Here is a 21,212-nt window from a genome sequence, read left to right on the forward strand (position 1 = left end):
ACTTGCCTATTTTGATAATATGCAAAGATAAATCCTTAAGAGACTGATTTTAACTAATCTCTCCCATAAAACATAACTGCAAAGTTTCCAAATGAGAATCTGTAATGGAAGAAAATGAAAAAATAAGGAACTGAGTTAAAATTGGGCATGCTTTAATACTGTCATTTATCATCAGTTGTCCTAGAATAATTTAAATTCCACTAGCTTATTTTTTGTTGTTGGGAAGCAGTATACAAATATATATTATATATATACATATATACATATAAATATATAAAAGATGTTCTAAGAATGACAGTTAAATTCACTGTTATGTACTATTGTTGATATAAAAAGTTTGAATACTAGATGAATGGGATCTCATACAGTATTCTATGCAGCAAAAGCCGCAAACCTTAAGGATATGAATTGTTAGTGACCCCATTGCAGCTTTGCTAGTAAGTCTTGCAGAGCCATAAAAAAAATCCTTTTAAATAAGATGGTGACCTTGGTGCTAAATATGAAGGCGCACGGCTTTAAATGGATTCAGTCGTCATACGGATCACAATTAGCCTGTATCCAGCTGGGGTCAACTAAGGGGCCACTTTCTCTTTATCGACAACCTACTGAAGGTCAAAATTGCAGGAGACAGGCTTTCACCTTCATGTAAACTAGTGACACATCGTGTGTTGGCAAAAGTCCTAAGCAGATGACCTTGGTCCCCTGAAAGCTGGTCCGCACTCTTGGGCTACCTCTGCAATGTTTACAAAGCAGCTCAGGGCGTAAAAGGGTTGGGATCGGAGACCTAGAATATGGAGTGTTCTGCCCCACCGCGGGGCTAACAGCTATCAAAGCCCCCTTGGCGCAATTTCGGAGCCGATTCATTCCCCAACAAAATCGGGAGCGTCCAAGTTCAGGCACGTTCCTCGGTTGGGTTGACCACGGGACTCGCCAACACTCCAGAGGGCTCCAGGGCGTTTCCGGAGTGTACCGCCTGCTTTCTGTCGGGCCACAGACCACGGTGGCTCAAAAGAGGCATCGCCCCCTCTTCCCAGTGCCAACATGGCGACCAACCTGGTGGGACTCCGGGAGGCGCTAGCTACTTCCCCTTCCCAACAGCCCCTGCGCTGGCGACGACGGCAAGCAGGAGGGGAGCGGAGCTGGCGGTGGAGGGCGGGGCAGAGCGCGGCGCCCTCCCGCCCGCACACCGGCCCCGCCCCGCGTCCGTGCGTCCAGGCCTGGAGCCCTCGCCCGGCCGGGTGGCGCGCGCTGCCTGCCGGGATACTCGGCCCGCCCAGCCAGTCCTCCCCGCTTACGCCGCGGCCGCGAGATCCGCGTTTTTCCCAAGATGGTGGCGCTGGGCTCGGGGTGACTGTAGGAGACGATAGAGCCTGACTCGCCTTCGCCGGAACCTCGACACACCGCCCTTCTCTTGCTCGCGCACCCCGCCTCCGCGTAGCCTTCCGCCGGCTCGGGCGCCCGCCATCCGCCGCCGCGCCGACTTGTGCTTCACCTCTGCCGACCCGGCGCTCACGGCCGCGGGCGGCGGCACCTCTCTCGGCTCTACTTCGGGGCTGTGCTCGGACCACCTCGCACCTAGCCCTGGCCAGGCGGGCCGCGTAGCCCCCCGGTGCGGACAGGCAGCGGCGGAGCGGCGGCTGGCGACGAGCGCGGGGTTTTCTGCGGCCCCTGCGCCTCCTTTCCCGGTCTCGGTCTCCGGAGAAGGAAGCGCGGGTCCCGCATGAGCGCCGGCGGTGGCGGCAGCGAAAGGGAACGAGGCGGTGGCGGGCGGAGGCGGCGGGTGAGGGCTGCGACGACCAGTGAAGCGGCTGCTGCTGCTGCGGGGGCCGCAGCCCAGGCGCGGGGGCGACGACAGGTCAGTGTGGCTGAGGACTGGGCCTGGGCCGGGGCGGCTGGGTGGCATCTCCCATCGTCTCCTCGGCCGCCCAAGTCCCCCTTCGGGGCAGGCTCCGGCGAGGGTAGGGACGCCCCCACCCCCGCCGGGGCGAGTGTTTGGGGGCGCGCGCGGTCTGGAGAGGCCGGTGCCAGAAGTAGGCCTCTGCTAGCAGCGGCTGCTGCTGCTCCTGCCGTGACTGTCAGTCCTGGCTGGGCGCCGCAGGGAGGGAGGGTTTTGTCGCCCGAGGGGACACGAGCGGGCCCGGGGCGGGGCGTGCTGGCGATCTAGAGGTGGCCCTTCTTGGAGTGGGGCTAGCAGGGCCGGCCTGGGCCTCAGGCTGGGAAGGGCTGGCCTTTTCCTTCCAAGGGGAGCTCTTCCTCGCTGCTTTCGAGGTTTTGGCCTTCTTGGTGAAGAAATATTTAGACGTGTGCTTTGGTGGGTTGGGGTTTTGGGGGTGGACTGGTGGGGAGGGAGGGCGGATGAATTGTTAAATCAAGCCCAAGGGTTGTGTTCACAGATTATTCATCGAGGTTCTGAAATTAAACGTGAGCTACTGGGTTTGCTGGAGACTATTAAATGCAAACCTGCAAACAGTTGGCCCTTATTTTTTTTACAGTTGAGAAAATGAAAAGGACTCGTCATGGTGTGGAGGATTTTGTTGGTAAAGTCAGAATTTAATGCGACAGATGTTTTGATCCATAAAATTGTTAAAAATAATTTTAATATGACGCTGGTTGGTTAATCTTAGAATTCTTGAAAGATAATTTAGTTTCCGAATTTTTTAAAACGTTCTGTGGATATGTTAAAAAAGAAACATTACAAAGTCTGTTATTATATTTATTAAGTGGCTAGGGTGCCGTCGAAAATGTCAGCTAATGGCATATGGGATTTACAGTCCGAAGTTACCCTCCATCAATCAGAAAGGAATACAGGTATGACCCATAATTTCAGATCATTCCACTATCTGCAATATTGAGAGAAGCAGCAGATTACCCCAGAATTTTGTCTGGGGTCGGGGGAGAAGGGGGATTGAAATGGAAACGACCTAAAGTTCAGAAGTACAACTGTTAAAAAGTTACTTGTGAAAGACACTTGAGATACCCAGTAAATGTTGTCAAGTGATTTGGACAAGAGGGCTGAGAAGTGTTTATCTCACACCTCTGACGAGTAAGTACCCTTACTTAAGAGATTATTTTGTAAACCATGTAAAAAAGTTTAGAGTTTAGGAAGATAAAAAGAAGTGGAAATAACTTTGGAATTAGACCCTGCTTGTAAATCTGAACTGCTTATCACATTTTTAATGAAAAAATACAATATTAATGATGGTGCTGCTAAATCCAAAGAATGACCAGAAGCCCATTAAAGAAATTATTAATCATGACAAAACAGAAACAAGAAGTAGCTTGAAGAAATAATGATCTCAGGACTTCCTGGTGGTCCAGTGGTTAAGACGCTGGGCTCGCAATGCAGGGGGCCGGGGTTTGACCCCTGGTCAGGGCACTAGATCCCGCATGCCACAACTAAGAGCCCGAATGCCACAGCTGAAAGATCCCACATGCCACAGCTGTAACCTGGCGTAGCCAAATAAATAAATATTAAAAAAAAAAAAAGACTTAAACTCCTGTGGCACTAAAGGAATGCTTTAAATAGCAAACCAAAAACAGTTTTAAAAAAATTTAAAAATTAGAACGTAAACTATGAAAGTCTTATTGTGTCAGTATTTACTAAGTAGCATTAATGTGCTGAGTAGCATGTACACCATTTTCTGACATTGCTGGGTTACTGAGGAGTTTACACAGAGACACAAATTACAATGTTCTGATTCATTTTCACAGGTTTTATATGCTGCTTGTATTTCATATCTCTTAAATTTACACTTTTTTTCATGGCTTAAAAAAAAGCTTCTTAAGTAAGTAGTCAGAAGCGAGAGGAAGACACATTCTCATCCAACTTGCCCAGTCCATTTAACAAGATTTGTTGGGTACCTACAGTGTCTTTGACACGTAACATTTAATGTTTTATTCCTTAAACCATAGATCATTTCTAAATGACTCCTCCTCTCTCCCCTCCAAAAACAATCCTCTCTCCCCTTAAAAAAATATTTGGAATAATTTGCTGTTTCTCTCAATATGCAGTCAGTGGAATAATATAAAACTATGGATCATACCTAAATTTTTCAGCCCAAACACTTAAAGTGTCTGTTTTCTTAAATGATTACTGGTCATGTTCTTCAGTCATGTTTTGCGCTTTTGTTTAGACCTGTAGTTGTATAGGTCAAAATGTAGAAACATGACATTAAATATACATATGCAGCTGTTAAAAAATTAGTTTTATGATTTTTATGAGTGAAGACCAATTTTCAGAAGTGATTTTTTAAGTAAAATACTTGGGTAAAGTTTTAGATGCTCTTTTCATAATGATTCAGGATGACAAAATTTTGGCTGATTGTGATAGTCCCTGCTCACTCCCCGCTGCAAATGTAAAGGTAAAGTATAAAAACCAAAGACATTATGGTATGTATAGTGGAAATAGCTTTGGAGTTAGATCCTGCTTTTAATTCTGGCTTACCCTGGTTGTCTGACCCTTGGCAAGTTACTTAATCTCGAGCCGCAAGTTTTGTCATCTGTAAAATGGGGTGGTGAGACTAACTCAGAGTTGTGAGGATTAAAGCATGTGCAATGCCTAACACATAGGCACTTAATAAGTATTATCCTTTGAAGTCTTCCTACCCAGTTTTTCCGAATGTTCTCAAAGCACCTTATAGACAGTGGACTCTAACATATTATCCTTTACATTGTTACTTTGCTTACTGGTTTTGAACTCACTTTTTAAGGACAAGGACTTCTAGTGTTTACCAGAGAGTGTGTTACCAGAGTATGGATGACTTAGTTATCAGCTAACATTTATTAGGAATCTACTGTGGCTACTCTGAGCTGAGCTTGGTGTAGGGGCTATAAAGACAAGACTCATGTCTCTGTCTTTTGGAAGTGTATAGTCTAGTGACTTTCTCCATATAACACTTTTTGTGAAACCCTGTCAAATAATGGAGCCCCATTCTCCTGGTGCCCTTCCACTCCTCAGGCAGTTCTATGGACTCAACACCTCCTACTCCCAGCTCCTGTTCTAAAGAATATTGTTTTACTGCTTCCTTTATACACTGTCTGGCACATGTTAGATACTTCATATCTTGGTCCCAATCCTCCACCCAGTGTCTGGCACATAGTATGTTAGTGTTTGTGTGTATGTATATGTATTAAAAAAATAAATCTACTTTGGCAAGTTGCCTGTAAATACTCTGGTATTTTTCTGGGACAGTCATCATTCTGTCTTCTGGTTATAAATTCACAGAAGTTGTGAGCCTGAGTAGGGCTATTCCTGTTTTACACATGAGGAAATTGAAGTGCAGAGCTTTAAGATGGTTTTCTTACAGTCACCAGGTGGCAGAGCCAGGGCACAAATTGAGCCTCTGGACTCCAGGTCAGGACTCTGCACATAATGGTACATGTTCTGTCTTACCAGTTAGGAGGAGTGTTACTTTGCTTTGAGAATGCCCACCCACCTTATTGCAGTTAAGTGAGTGTTTTCTATGATATTAGTAGAAGGCAGCCTTCAACAAGATGCCTTTTCTGACCATAGCAGTTACTGGAGGAAGTGGGGCTTTTTCTTCTAATAAAGAAAATAAAGTAAAATTACACTAAGTGGAAATAGTGTTAATCTACAAGCCTATATCTATGTCCAAAACATGAGATGTTTGAAATACTTAAAGATGCTACATAAATAGGTTTTTCTTTTTTCTTTTTTTTTTTTTGGCTGCACCATGCAAGGTGCGAGATCTTAGTTCTAGGGATCGAACCCACGCCCCCTGCAGTGGAAATGCGGAGTCTTAACCGCTGGACCACCAGGGAAGTCCCTATAAATAGTTTTTTAATGAGATTACTTACAAATACATGATAAATTTCTTTGCCAACTTTTCATTTAATCTCAAAATTGTCACAGTGCTTTGATCTGAGTTATCTGTTATCTTTAACATAAATACCATTATGGATAGTAAGTTAAAAAAAAAAGATCATTAAGTATAAGGTCTGTCTGAAAGTGAAATAAGGCTAGTACTTTTTTTTTTTTTTTTTACTGTTGTTTGCACATGAGATTTAGCTGACTGTTATTACTGTTTGATTCTAAGCCTTGTGACTGTGAACGCCCTAAAATTATATATAAAAATTTAAGTGCTTTAGAGTCTCAACAGGTTCTGTGAACGAAAGTCATGGAGAACCATTGATGTGGAGGAAGAAACACTAACTTTGGTGTCGGAAGATTGTGGGTTCATCCTTCTTCTCTAGCTTCCTAGCTGGGCATGAGTAGGCCATTTAGCTTTCTAAGCCTTGGCTCTGTTCCTTCTGTCAAGTAAGGGTGATACTTGCTTTGTTTCTGAGGAATGATTTTCAAATGAGATCATTCTTGAAAAAGTAAATTAATGGTACTCTATAAAGTGACCTTATAACTGATTTAGTGACTTGCCCAAGAAAACAGCTTGGTTAGTGGTAGACAGACTGTTGGAACCTTGGTGTATTTTCATGCTTTTCTTTACTAACATTTTTAACCTTTCCATAGAAATATTATTTTTGGAAATACTTAGTATGTGAATTTATTTTATATTTGGTAACTACATTTGAAATAAACAGTAGATCTTAATAGTTAGTGATGCATTATTCAGTATTATTAGTCCAAAGTCAAATCACTTCTGTAATTTGCTTTACTTTTGACCTCTCCTGTTAATGTGATAAAGGCAAGTGAATCATAAGGTTGACCTGAAAGGAAAAGAGGTTTTGGAGACTTAGAACCTTACTAGATTAAATTATTCCTGAAGTTCAGTTTTAGGAAATCTTCTGGAATCTCACATAAGATGTCATATGTGGATTGTGGAAGAGAATCCTAAGTAAGACTTCATTAATTAAAGTCAACATCTGTGCTGCAAATAAAGCAAGGAGGTGGTGTATGAGCCCTGAACACTTAACCCAAGTAGGATAAAAATCTTCTTTCAATGAAACTCTTGGCTTGCCAGTGTGGAGACTACTGTGGTGACTCTTTAACAGTTCATTGTGTTCCAGAAGTTGATCTTCTGTACCCTTTGGGAAGAGATGAGGTTAGTCAAGCACAGATCCCTTTATGTTACAGAAATAAAACATGAAACTTTTTTTTTTTTGACCTGTCTCTTTGTGGTATGCAGGCTTGTAGCTCTTTTTTAGGTCTTAATAGGTGTCCATTTTTTCATACTTTCAGTAATTCAGAATGTTCCTTTTCACATTTGAGACAAGTAGTGCTACACACAAATTACATAGCTAGGGGCTGAATGAAGATGCTACCAGTACTTTACACATATTCTTTTCATTTGTTGACTTTTGTCTCCTTGTATCGAAAAGAATGGCTTATCCATTTCAAGTCTCTAATAGACGTCTACCTCAGCAGTCTCCTTGAATGTGAGAAATAGTCTCAGGATTAATTGCCCTTGTGAGCTGTAGCCAATATGCTAACTCGGTTATTTTTATATTCTTTGTGATACAGTGTAAATTCTGAATTTTCCTTACAAATTAAATATACAAACAGTAGAAAGAATAATATAACAACCATGTATGTACCACTCAGTATGGACAAATGTCACATTTTGTCACTTGCACTCTTTAGCACCCTTTCTAAAAGGGATGTTCTTTATTTTCTTCTCAGATGATAGCTCTAGCACTGAAGATACCACTACAGGAATTTCTTCATACAACAAATACTTTCCTATCTTTTATCATATGTAAAGCATAATCCTGTTTTTTGGAAGGGAAAGGATGAGATGCCCAGCAGTGTTTTCTATATAAAGCTAATGGGTCACAGGGAGAAATTTGGGTTATTTCCAACTTATTAATTACCTTAGTACTTTTTTCTTAGGAATTCTGCTTATTGTGCCTTGTGTTTCTATTTGCCAATATTGATAACCTTACAGTGTGTCATGAATAAGGATACTAAATATTTACCTTTGCTAAATAAAGTTTTTGTTTTGAGAATTAAAAAATACCTGTCTTTTGAACACCTATTGTATGTGACATGTATACTAATTGATAAATCCCATTTCACACAAAGAATATTTAGGTAACATTTTTTTCTAGTTTTCTGAAGTGAGCTGATAATGTGCCATATTCCATGTTGGTGATAGAAAACTATGCTGTTTAAGATAATCCAAATTTAGAGCTCCTAAGAAATGAAAACCTTCCCTAATTAGTTAAGCTGCTTCATTCATATTCAATTTCTTACACATTTTGCTATGTCTGTAACGTATTGTTATAGAATGTTTATGTCCCCCCCAACCCCCAAATTCATATGTTGAAATCCTGACCCCCCATTGTGATGGCATTAGATGGTAGGGCCTTTGCGAGTTGATTAGGTCATGAGAATGGAGCCCTCATGATGGAATTAATGCCCTTTAAAAGACTCCAAAGAATTCCCTCCCTCCCTTCTGCCACTGCGAGGATCTAGCCAGAGGATGGCCATCTATGAAGCAGGAAGGTGACTCTTGCCAGACATCACATCTGCCGGTGCCTTGATTTTGGACTTCCTAGGCTCCAGAACTGTGAGAAATTTTTGTTGTTTATACACCACCCAGTCTATGGTGTTTTGTTGTATAAGCAGCCTAAATGGACTAGGACACATATCAAACATGTTTAAAGAACAGAGGAGGAAAATAGGAAATAGATAAAGTTTGGTAGCTAACGTAGGGGTACATTGTGCTTGATAAAATGGAACTGCTTTTTTTTGAATTTTATTTTACTTTTTATAGAGCAGGTTCTTATTAGTTATCTATTTTGTGCATATTAGTGTATATATGTCAATCCCAATCTCCCAATTCATCCCACCACCACCACCGCCCCTGCCACTTTCCCCCTTGGTGTCCATACGTTTGTTCTCTACATCTGTCTCTATTTCTGCCCTGTAAACGGGTGGAACTGCTTCTTAAAAGTTGACTTTAATGTTGACATGAGAACACTTAAGTATAATATATTAGAAAAGCTGAACAAACATTAGACTTTCATATACATAAAACTAGATTTCTGCATTTAAAATCATCTATTTCTTTAAATTTAATTATTACCCAGTGTACTGTATTTCATAGTATCTTCAAAATAAAAAGTAAAATCTTAGGGTTTCATTTAACTCAGTATCTGAGTCAGTCTCCTCCCTCCTCAAAATTCCTCTTACATGTTTTGGGTAGATGAAGGGTAGGGAGGGGTGAACTTAAAAATAGATGGATCCAAGTTGTAAAATATTGATAGGTCACTTATCTCAGCTGAAATTAAACTATTTACTCCTGGATTGAAGATTCTGTGTGAACACTAAATATTTGCTGTCTCTCTCTCTCTTTTTTTTTTTTCCGTGTGCTGTTTTAGGTATTTATAAGTGCTGGATGAATGAGCTACTTTTTAGTTAGTTCAGGACTACTTTTAGATATGTGCTGTGGGCTAATGAACTATGATCAGGATATAATGAAGTATGATCTGGAACAATCCTCTAGGCCTCAGAACTTCAAGTAATTTTAAGTAAAGATGGACTAGGGGTCAGCCTGGATAGTGGGCCAGAGACCCACTTTACTGCCTATTCCTGTGCTGAATTTGACAAGGCACTCCTAGGAGAGGGGGGGGGGAGAGAGAGAGAGAGAGAGAGAGAGAGAGAGAGAGAGAGAGAGTGTGTGTGTGTGTGTGTGTGTGTGTGTGTGTGTGCGTGCGCGCGCGCACATGTGCTCACACATGCCCATTCCATATTACTAGCTGACACCAGATTTTGAGAAATTGGGGCTGATCGCTGTTCAGCCTACCAAGGTTTTCTCTCCAGCGAACAAGGTCTAATCCCCTTAAGTGCTTTTTTAGCTATGTAGTATGTGTTTAAAATGGCGATGACTCCAATAGTATTTATTTTGTGTTCTTATTCTGATATCTTTCCTTAGTTCTTTTATCAAGGAAGTAGGTTGGATTAGAAGATCTCCAAAGTAATTTTCGGCTTGTATATTATATGCTCACTTTTTTCTTTTTAAAATATATGTATATATTTTAATTAAAAAAACATTTAAAACAGTAAATAATATATCAGGTACTTATTTACCCATCACTCAGAACTATAAATTACGCCAATTTTGATCCTTAGCGAACCAGATGCAGTCTTACATATGCACTTGTAGCCACCTCACCCCCAAGTCCTATTACCTTCTCTCTTTACCCAAGGTAATAACTATCCTGAGGTTCTTGAATTTCATATCCTTGTTTATACTTTTACTGTATATGTGTACTTGTATCTGTAAATGCTATATATGGTGTTGGATTTTGTGTTTTAAAATTTTTACAAAATGGTATTGTTACTGTACATATCTTTCATCAGCTTTTTTTTTTTTTAAACTATTTTTTGGGATATGTATGTTGATGCATGTAGCTCTAGTTTAGTTTAACTGCTGTATAGTACTCCATTGTATGATATATCAAATATATGTGTCCCACTACTAATGGATATTTTGAGTTTTTTCCTTTTTCGCTATTATAAATGATGCTGCAGTGATCATGTTGACACATTTCTTTGTGCACATATTTCTTTGGGAAGATTCATGGAAGTGAAACTGCTGGGAAATAGATTGTGAATAACTTTACTGGATGTTGCTAAATTCTTCTCTAAAATGGTTATGTCAGTATATACTTTTTTTTTTTTTTTTTTTTTGCTTTACGTGGGCCTCTCACTGTTGTGGCCTCTCCTGTTGCGGAGCACAGGCTCCGGACACGCAGGCTCAGCGGCCATGGCTCACGGGCCAAGCTGCTCCTCGTCATGTGGGATCTTCCCGGCCCGAGGCACGAACCCGTATCCCCTGCATTGGCAGGCGGACTCTCAACCACTGCACCACCAGGGAAGCCCGGTTATGCCAGTATATACTTTATCAGCAGTGTACGGACATTTCTTTTTCCAGCATCCTAGCCCATACTTGAGATTGTCAGATTTTAAAACTTTTGCAAATTTGATGAGTGTGAAATTTTAGCAAAATATTACTCTCATTTTAGCATTTCCTTGATTATTCTGGGTGGTGGATATGTGGATATGAATTTTATTATTTTCTGTATGTTTTAAATGTTTCATAAAGAAATGGTTTAAAAGAAAGTAAGAGACAACGTGTTATACAACATTTATGTTGTAAAGGATCTTGGAGATCATCTCATCCAGCATTCTTTATGATGCAGCCGGGAAAGTTATCAGAATAAGAATAAAATATAAAACCCTACTTATTGTCCTTTGTGATATTCTCTTTTGGGATATATCTCAATTTTTGAAGTGAAGCTCATGAGTCTTTTCTTTTATGATTTCTGTTTTTTATTGAAGAAATCTCTTTTAATATTGTCTGCAAATAGTTGAGAGGTTTTTGTTGTTGTTTATTTTTTTGCATTTAGGTCCATCTGGGAGGGAATTAGGAATCTTTTTTTTTTTTAAATGAAAAACGAGTTGTCCCAACATTAAGTATTGAATCTTTTCCCCATTAAATTTTTTAAATATCACCTGTATCATCTGCCAAATGCTTGGGTTTGATTTTAATTTTTTTTTTAAACACTGGTAGTACATTGTTTTATTTCAAATAGCTTTATGTTAAGCTTTGAAGTGTGAGTCAAAGCCTACTCCTTTATTCATTTTCAGAACTTTTATTCTTAGACTTTCACTCTTCCATAATAATTTAAAACCAGTGTATCAAGTTTGTTTGCAGATATTAATTGGAATTGCATTGAATACATCAATTAACTTGAGAATTGACATAGTTTATCTTGCCATTTATTCTGTATTTTACAGTTTTCTTCCTAAATTCCTTTTATACATACCTTGTTAAATTTATTCCTAGATATTTGATCTATACATATTTTTTTGCACTGTAAATAGGATCTTTTTTCTGTTACATTTGATCATTGCTGATGTTAATTTTGTATCCATTAACTTGGGTGAACTCCATCAGTTTTATTAGTTTATAATTCTTTTAGATTATTATAAACAACAATTCTGTCTTTTCCAGTGAACTTTTAAAAATACAAGTCTAACTTTGTTACTTTCTGTTTAAAATTATTCTTTGGCTTTCTGTGGCTTTTAGAATAAAATGCAGAATCCTTAATTGGTCTACAAGGTCCCATCTGATCTGGATTCTCTCTGCCTCCTAAGATTTCATTCACACTCTCCTTTTTTTGGAACCACCTAACAATATTGGCCTTTTTTTCAGTTTTTTGAACTATCCAGGCTCCTTGTTGCAAACCTTTTGCCCAGTGCATTTCAGTCTGCCTAGAACACAGTTAGCCAACAAATTTTATCCATCCTGTAGGGCTCAGCCTAAATATTACTCAGGGAAGCCTTCCTTTTAGAATCTCTTTGTACTTACTAGTATTAGGGCTTTCTTGTATGGTATGGTTATTGAATTCTGTGTTTCCTGGATAAGTACTTAGCTCAACTGATATTAAATAATTACTTTTGAATTGAAGATTCAATGAGAAAAACAAATGTCGGTCTCATTTTTTTTTCACGTGCAGTTTCAGGCATTTGTCAGTGTTGGATGTTTACTGATTGATCAGAATTGCATTTTTTTTCCAGTTAGAGAAATATTACTCCAGTTGGTAACTGCTCAAAAGAAAATTCGTAATTAGGCTACACTTTAGTATTTTACTAGACATTAATAGAATATTAAATGTTCTCAATGTTTAATATTTATGTCCTTCGAGTATGGATGGTCTTTAGAAAAACAATTTTCTGTCTTTTAACAGATGCAATCTAGTTCACTTAAAATTATATGTTGTGAATTTTTTGTTTTTTTTTTTTGCGGTATGCGGGCCTCTCACTGCTGTGGCCTCTCCCGTTGCCGACCACAGGCTCCGGACGCACAGCCTCAGGGGCCATGGCTCACAGGCCCAGCCGCTCCGTGGCGTGTGGGATCTTCCCGGACCAGGGCACGAACCCGTGTCCCCTGCATCGGCAGGCGGACTCTCAACCACTGCGCTACCAGGGAAGCCCATATGTTGTGAATTTTTAAAAGCATTTTGAAGTTAAATTAGAAGCTAATGGTCTTTTATCCTTAATTCAGATTTTATGACTTTAGATGCTACATTTGATAGATGAAATGTAATAAATTAAACATAAAATAGTGTTCATGATTATTTCTAGGAAAACTCACCTACCTTTAGTTATTTTAGTATATTGCATTATAAATATTTTTTGTGTGTGCGCTGAATACTAATGTAATTCTGTGTTTAATTTTCGGTTAAGTTCTATGTAAGATTGAACTCAATTTAACTATTGTGCAGAAAGAACCCAGAGGAAAATTTCAGAATAATAAGTCATTGGGACTATGTGTGTGGCACATTGCTTCTGTTTTCAGATCATGGAATTGTTGATTGCAATAAGTGATTTATAATTAAAGTCAGGAAATTGAAATAATTCTGGTACTTTGGAATTTTTAAAGGCTTTCCATAGATGACACTTGGGATCTACACTGAGATAAGATTCTCTCACTGCTAGTAAGTCACATAATAAACACTTAAGTAAACACTGGGGAAAGAGCATTTTAATGTTGGCAGATCATGGGTTTACCTTTTATAGTTTTTCAGACAGGTAAATAAGCATAGTTTGTTTACTTTTGAAAATGTTCACAGAACCCAGAGAGAGGGGAGGGCCAAGGGTCACATTAGAGAGTTCCGTTCTTTTCTAATGCACAGTGATTGTGATCCTAAAATTTTACTCCTGTATATAAACTGACCATACACCGAGATTTGCCAGCATGGCCTCAATTTTAAATGTTAGGTTATTCCTGTAAATCATAAAACCAGAAATCCTAGAACTTTCATATTTCCAGAGAGCCTTTTATATGTCATGGTTGGTTGCCCCTCCCCTCAAATATTGGTGTGTAGAATTAATTATTTTTGAGAATAAGGAAATACAGAAAAAAATACGTATTTTTAAAGTATAAAAAGAAGTGAAAGTTTTCTCTTCCTTTTTTAGCCAATTCCAAAACTTAACTGTTGTTCAATTTAAATGTAGAAAAACATAAAAACATCTGGTGAATACCAAACAAATACATCTGTGTAACAGATACTTGTAGTTTTATTCTTTTTTGGGGTGGTTTATAAAAAATCATTCCATACACTTTTTATAATTTCCAACTTAATTGAGATATAATTCACATACCATAAAATCCACCATTTAGAGTGGGTTTTAGTATATTCAATTGGCAACCATCACCATTATCTAATTTTAGAACATTTTCATCATCCCCAAAAGAAACCCTGTACCTGTTAGCAGTCATTCACCATTCTTTCCTTCTTCAGCCCCTGAAGAGTGGCAACCACTAATCTGCTTCCTTACTTTATGGGTTGCCTATTCTGGACGTTTCATATAAATGGAATCATAAAATATATGTCCTTTTGTGTATGTCTTCCTTTACTTAAATGATATTTTGGAGGTTCGTATTACATTGTATGAGTATACACTTACTGTTTATTCAGTAATCAGTTGATAACTTTGGATTGTTTCCATTTTTTGGTTATTATGAATCATGTTACAAACATTCATATATAAGCTCTTTTGTGTGGACATATAAATTCATTCTCTTGGGTAAGTACCTAGGAGTGAAACTGTTGGGTCTTAGCTAACTAACTGTGTTTAACATTTTGAGGAACTGCCAAACTTTTTTTCCAAAGTGGCTGCACTATTTTACAGTTACATCAGCAGTATATGAAGGTTCTTTCTAATTACTTCCTTGCCAAACCAATTGTCTGTCCCTTTTATTTTAGCCATCTTGTGGATGTGAAGGCATCTTTGTGATTTTGATTTGCATTTGCTAAATGACTAATGATCATCATTTCATGCCCTAATTGTCCATCTTCAGAGATCTATTTAGATCCTTTGCTGTTTTAAAATTGGGTCATTTTTCTTTTTATTGTTGGCTTTTAAGCGTTTTTATATGTTCTGGATACAAGTCCCTTATCAGATATATGATTTCCAAGTATTTTCCCCCAAAAGGTTGTATTTTCACTTTCATGATTGTTTCCTCTGAGGCACTCAAGTTATAAATTTTGGTGAAGTCCTGTTTGTTTTTCTTTTGTTGTCTTTGGTGTTATTTATTGTGTTGGCCAAAAAGTTTGTTCAGGTTTTTCCATACATCTTACAGAAAAACCCGAATGAACTTTTTGGCCAACACAATAAGAAACCATTGTCTGACCAGTCATATAGATTTATACCTGTTTGCTTCTAAGAGTATTGTAGTTTTAGCTCTTACATTTATGTTTGTCATCTGTTTTGAGTTAATTTTTGCATATGGTGTTATATGAGGTAGGGGTCCAACTTTATTATTTTTACATATAGATATCCAGCTGTCTCAGAAACATTTGCTGAAAAAGACTATTCTTTCCCATTGAATTGTCTTGGTACCCTTGTTGAAAATCAACTGGCCATAAATGTAAGAATTTATTTCTGGACTCTCAGTTCTCTTCCATTAATCTGTATGTCTGTTCTTCAGCCATTAATACACATTCTTGGTTACTGTAGATTTGTAGTAAGTTTTGAAATTGTAAAATGTGAATATTCAAACTTGGCTCTTCTTTTTTTGGCTGTCTGGGTTCCTTGAATTTCTGTGTGAATTTTAGGGTTAGCTTGTCAATTTCTGCAAAAAGGGCAGATGGGATTTTGATAAGATTTGTGTTGAATATGTAGGTCTATTTGAGGAGTATTGCTACCTTAGTATTATGTCTTTTGATCCATGAACATGGGATGTCTTTGTTTGTTTAGGTCTTTACTTTTTTTGTGTGTTTTGTAGTTTTCGTTGTACAGGTCTTACACTTATTCTGTTCAAAAGAAATGTATTTTATATATTACTAAGATTCATTCTTTTTGATTTTATTGCTTATGGAATTTTTCTTAATTTTATTTACAGATTATTCATTGCTTGTGTATAGATTTTTGTCCTGAACTTGTATTCTGTACAACTTGTTTTTTTTCCCTCTTAACTATTTGTTATAGAAATCTTTTCCATGTGAGTGGTTACATGTGCATCTACCTCATTCATTTAGCAAATATTTATTGAGCACCTACTATGTCATAGGCATTTTTCTAGGTGCTAGTGGAGACAGCAGTGTACAAAATCCACCAAAACTCCTGTTTTCATGGAACTTATACTTAGTAGGGAAAGAGAGATCATAAACATCAAAAACAAGATATGTAGAATATATCGTATGTTGCATAGTACTTCTAAGGAGAAAAATAAAGGAAGTGGTATATGAAGTATTTGAGAGTGCAGGGGATGAGTGCAAATTTTAGTGTGGCCAGAGAAAGCCTCGCTGAGATGATAACTTGAGTAAAGAACTGAAGGAGATGCGAGAGCTAGCCATGTGGATGACTGGGGGAAGAGCATTTCAGGCAAAGAGTGTAGTGAATAAGGAAACACTGAAGTGGGAGAGTGCCTGATCTGTTTGAGGAACAGTGAGGTGGCCTGTGGGGCTGTAGAAAAGTTAATGATGGAAATCGAGTCAGAAAGGGAATGTAGGATGCAGATCATTTGGTCATAATAAAGAGTTTGACGTTTACCTTTGAGTGAGATGGGAAGCCATTGAAGGTTTTTGAACAGAGTGGAAAGTTCTGACTTAGATTTTAGCAAGATCACTCTGGCTGCCATGTTGATCGTAGGTTGAAAGAGAAGGGCAGAATCAAGAGACCAGTTGGCAGGCTATTACAGCAGTACAGATAGGAGGTGATGACGGTGGGTTGGACAAGGTGAGGCCTATCAGGTTGGTGAGAAGTGGCTGAATTATTGATACGTGTTGAAATTATAGTCTGTAGGGTTTGGTAATAGGTCAGATATAAGTGTGAAATAAAGGGAGGAGTAAAAGATGACACTGAGGTTTTGGCTAGAACAACTGAAAGTATGGAGTTGAACAGTACTTTTTAGTTACTGCATTAAATCTATGTGTGGTATCACATGCCCACATAACTACAGGTAATTTTACCGTATCAGCTTGGTGGAAAGGGAAGCAAAAGAAAAAACTCAAGAAAGGAAAAGAATGTTAGATGTGGAACATATGTCCTGAAGTAAACTTGATAGAAGACTATCAATCTTTTGACTTCTATCAGCCTTTAGAACTGAACTAGGAAACTAACTCAGAGTTCATAATATATTTTGAAACTCTTTATTGTGGAATTTAGGTTGTTTAAAATTTTTTTTTTTTTTTTTTTTCCGGTACACGGGCGTCTCGCTGTTGTGGCCTCTCCTGTTGCGGAGCATAGGTTCCGGATGCGCAGGCTCAGCGGCCACGGCTCACGGGCCTAGCCGCTCCGCGGCATGTCGTATCTTCCCGTACCGGGGCACGAACCCATGTCCCCTGCATCGGCAGGTGGACTCTCAACCACTGCGCCACCAGGGAAGCCGTGTTTTCAATTTTTGATATTACAAATAATGGTACATATTATTTCTGTAAGGTAGATTTCTATAAAATGACTGTTAGACCATGAGGCTATGTCAGCTTAAAGATTTGATAGATACTATCAATTACTCTTTAAAAAAAAGCTTTTTAATCAAGTTTCATTCCCAGCACATTGTGTAGGACTGCTGATTTACCTCATTGCTTATTATATAGTATCTAGTCATGAAATTAGAATTTTTTGATATAGGTAAATCTATCTATCCTTTATGGCTTCTGAGTTTCACCATGCTTACAAAGATAATACAGAAATCTCATATTTTCTAGGACTTCTATGAGGTTACTTTATAGATTTAGATTTATAGATTTAGATCTGAATACATTCAGCATTTTTTTGAATATTGTATGATTTAGGTTTAGATTTGGATTGCATTTGGCATATGTTTGGATGTTGTGTGAAAATATCTAACTTTTCTAAGTTCTAATATCTAAATATCCCCACTTGGGCAGCTAATTCTCTAGACCAGCGGTTCCCAACCTTTTAGGCACCAGGGACCGGTTTTGTGGAAGACAGTTTTTCCACGGACAGGGGGTGGGGGTGGTTCGGATGGTTTAGGCGGTAACGCAAGCGATGGGGAGCTGCAGATGAAGCTTCTTCACTTGGTCGCCTGCCGCTCACCTCCTGTTGTGTGGCCCTGTTCCTAACAGGCTGCAGACCAGTACTGGTCCGGGGGTTGGGGACCCCTGCTCTAGACCACCTAAGGGATCCTTTCCCCACTGATTTAAATTACCATCTTTTTATATATTGTTTTCATAAACTAAGAAAAAAATCATGTTTATTGAAGTACTGAATTTATATCCAGTAAAGTGCACCTATCTTTTTTTTATTTTTAAAATTTATTTATTCATTTATTTAATTTATTTTTTTGGCTGCATTGGGTCTTCATTGCTGTGCGTGGGCTTTCTCTAGCTGCAGCGAGTGGGGGCTACTTTTCGTTGTGGTGGCTTCTCTTGTTACGGGGCACAGGCTCTAGGTGCACAGGCTTCAGTGGTTGTGGCATGCGAGCTCAGTAGTTGTGGCTCACGAGCTCTAGAGCGCAGGCTCAGTAGTTGTGGTGCATGGGCTTATTTGCTCCGTGGCATGTAGGATCTTCCTGGACCAGGGATCGAACCCATGTCCCCTGCATTGGTAGGTAGGTTATTTTTTTTTTCTTTTTTGCGGTACGCAGTCCTCTCACTGTTGTGGCCTCTCCTGTTGCGGAGCACAGGCTCCGGACGCGCAGGCTCAGCGGCCGTGGCTCATGGGCCCAGTTGGTCCGCGGCATGTGGGATCCTCCCGGACCAGGGCACGAACCTGTGTCCCCTGCATCGGCAGGCGGACTCTCTCAACCACTGCACCACCAGGGAAGCCCGGCAGGTAGATTCTTAACCACTGCGTCACCAGGGAAGTGTGTGGTAGTTTTATGTTTAAATTTATAAGGAACTGATGAACTATTTTCCCAATGGTTATACCATTTTGCATTCTTACCAGCAACGTATGAGAGTTCCGTTTCTTCCAAATCCTTGTCAGCATTTGATACTCTCAAATAAATTGCAGACATTCTTATGGATGTGTAGTGGTATCCCACTGCAGTTTCTTTTTCTTTAATTGTAGTAAAATATGCATAACATAAAATTTACCATCTTAACCATTTTAACTGTACAGTTCAGTGGCATAAATTATACTCACATTGTGCAACCATCATTCTTAACCCATTTTTGAAACTTGCTCATCATCCCAAACTGAAACTCCATCCCCATTAAACAGTAACCCCCCAGTTTCTTCCTCCTCCCTCCAGCCCCTATTCTACTTTCTGACTACGAATTTGACTTTTCTAGGTGCTCATGTAAGTGGAATCCATATGATGTTTGTCCTTTTGCTTTTGGCTTATTTCACTTAGCATAATGTCCTCAGGGTTCACCCATGTTACATCATATATCAGAATTTCCTTTTTAAAGCTGAATAATATTCTATTGTGTGTATATACCACATTTTGTTTAATCATTCTTTCATTGATGGAGACTTGAGTTGCTTCCTTCCTTTGGCTATTGTGAATAGTGCTGCTATAAACATGGGTGTTAAAAATAGATCTCTTCAAGTCCCTGCTTTCAGTTCTTTTGGGTATATATCTAGGAATGTAATATATCTAGTAATTTTGTGTTTAATTTTTTTGAAAACCAGTATACCATTTTCCATAGCAGCTGTACTGTTTTACCTTCCTGCAAGGGTCCCAATTTCTCCACATCTTTGCTAATACCTTGCTAATATGTTGTTTTTATTTTTAAAAAATAATTGCCGGATAATGGGTGTGCAGTGTCATTGTGGTTTTAATTTACATTTCCGTGATGACTAATGATGTTTTCATGTATTAATTGGTCACATGTATGTCTTCTTTTGTGAGTATCCAAATATTTTGCACATTCTTTTTCTTTTCAGGATACAGGTCCTTTTTTAGACAGGCATGTATTCTGTATCATTACTGATTTTTTTTCGGGGGGGATACTTACTTTATTAATTAACAAGAGGAATGTTGAAATCTTTAACTATAGTTGTGAACCCACTATCTTTTCTTTCACTTCTCTTCATTTTTGCTTCCATGTATTTTCTTTATTTATTCTTTAATTTTTTGGCTGCGTTGGGTCTTTGTTGCTGCGCGTGGACTTTCTCTAGTCACGGCGAGTGGGGGCTACCCTTTGTTGTGGCATGCGGGCTTCTCATTGCGGTGGCTTCTCTTGTTGCAGAGCACGGGCTCTAGGTGGGCTTCAGTAGTTGCAGCACACGGGCTCCGTAGTTGCAGTATGTGGGCCCCTAGAGCGTGCGGGATGTGGTAGTTGCGGTGTGCAGGCTCTAGGGCATGCAGGCTTGTGGCATGCAGTAGTTGTGGCATGCAGGCTCAGTAGTTGTGGCTTGTGGGCTCTAGAGCTCAGGCTCAGTAGTTGTGGCTCATGGGCTTAGTTGTTCCGTGGCATGTGGGATCTTCCCGGACCAGGGATCAAACCCATGTCCCCTGCATTGGCAGGCTGATTCTTAACCACTGTGCCACCAGGGAAGTCCCCGTGCTTCATATATTCTCAAGTTCTGTTATTAGATGCATTCACATTTAGGACTGGAAGATCTCCTTGATGAATTGATTCTTTATCATTAAGAAATGTCTCTGTTCTCTGGTCATGTTCCTTGTCCTAAAGTCTGCTTTGTCTGGTATTAATATAGCTACTTCTCCTTTCTTAGGATTCGTGTTTGCATATTATATCTTTTGCTGTCTCTTTATTTTCAACTTATATGGCATTATATTTAATAAGTCTTTTAGATAGTGTATAGTTGCATTTTTTGGATTTTTTACAATCTCTGCTTTTTAATTTGAGCGTTCAGTCCACTTATATTTATTGTAATTTTCAATAGTAACACTACCAGGTTACTATTTGTTTTCTAGTTGTACCATTTATACTACCTTCTTTTTTTTCTTCCTTTCCTGCTTTCTTTTGGATTGAGCATTTTTTCGGAAGTCTGTTTTATCTCCACTATTAGCTTATACCTACCTCTGTTTTTTTTCCAGTGGTTGCACTAGTATTTACAGTATGCACCTTAGTTTATTTCAGTCTGCCTTCAAAATTAGACCTCTTAGAGTATAATGTAAGAATTCTAATACATTATAAATTCGTTTACCTTTTTGCCATTGTAGTCTTCCATTAATTCCCGAATAGAATTTCTGATTATTTCTTTAAACAGTCAGTTGTTTTATAAAGAAATTTAAAAACGAAAAGCAGCATTCTTTGATGTTTTGCCCATATTTTCCATTTTCATTTCTTTTCCTTTGTGTAGATTTGTGTGGACTTTTTTCATGGACCTAAGTTTCTATGTG

The 21,212-nt window shown here is 39.0% G+C and overlaps 1 protein-coding gene across 5 annotated transcripts in view; it reads left to right on the plus strand.

Moving 5' to 3' along the window:
* The first annotated feature begins 1,309 nt into the window (after window positions 1–1,309).
* UBE3A (ubiquitin protein ligase E3A) overlaps window positions 1,310–21,212 on the plus strand; it is a 97,464-nt gene continuing 77,561 nt past the window's right edge. For 3 of the 5 annotated variants that reach the window (XM_027083255.1, XM_027083254.1, XM_027083256.1), the window contains exon 1: window positions 1,746–1,855. The gene's annotated coding sequence lies outside the window, so the exon portion shown is untranslated. Of the gene's footprint in view, window positions 1,856–21,212 lie in introns of all 5 variants that reach the window. The other 2 variants (XM_027083252.1, XM_027083257.1) reach the window with 2 other exon arrangements.

This window comes from Aethalodelphis obliquidens, unplaced genomic scaffold (assembly GCF_003676395.1).
Source record: "Aethalodelphis obliquidens isolate GAN/ISIS:26980383/991018 unplaced genomic scaffold, ASM367639v1 scaffold49, whole genome shotgun sequence".
Classification (NCBI taxonomy): Eukaryota; Metazoa; Chordata; class Mammalia; order Artiodactyla; family Delphinidae; genus Aethalodelphis; species Aethalodelphis obliquidens.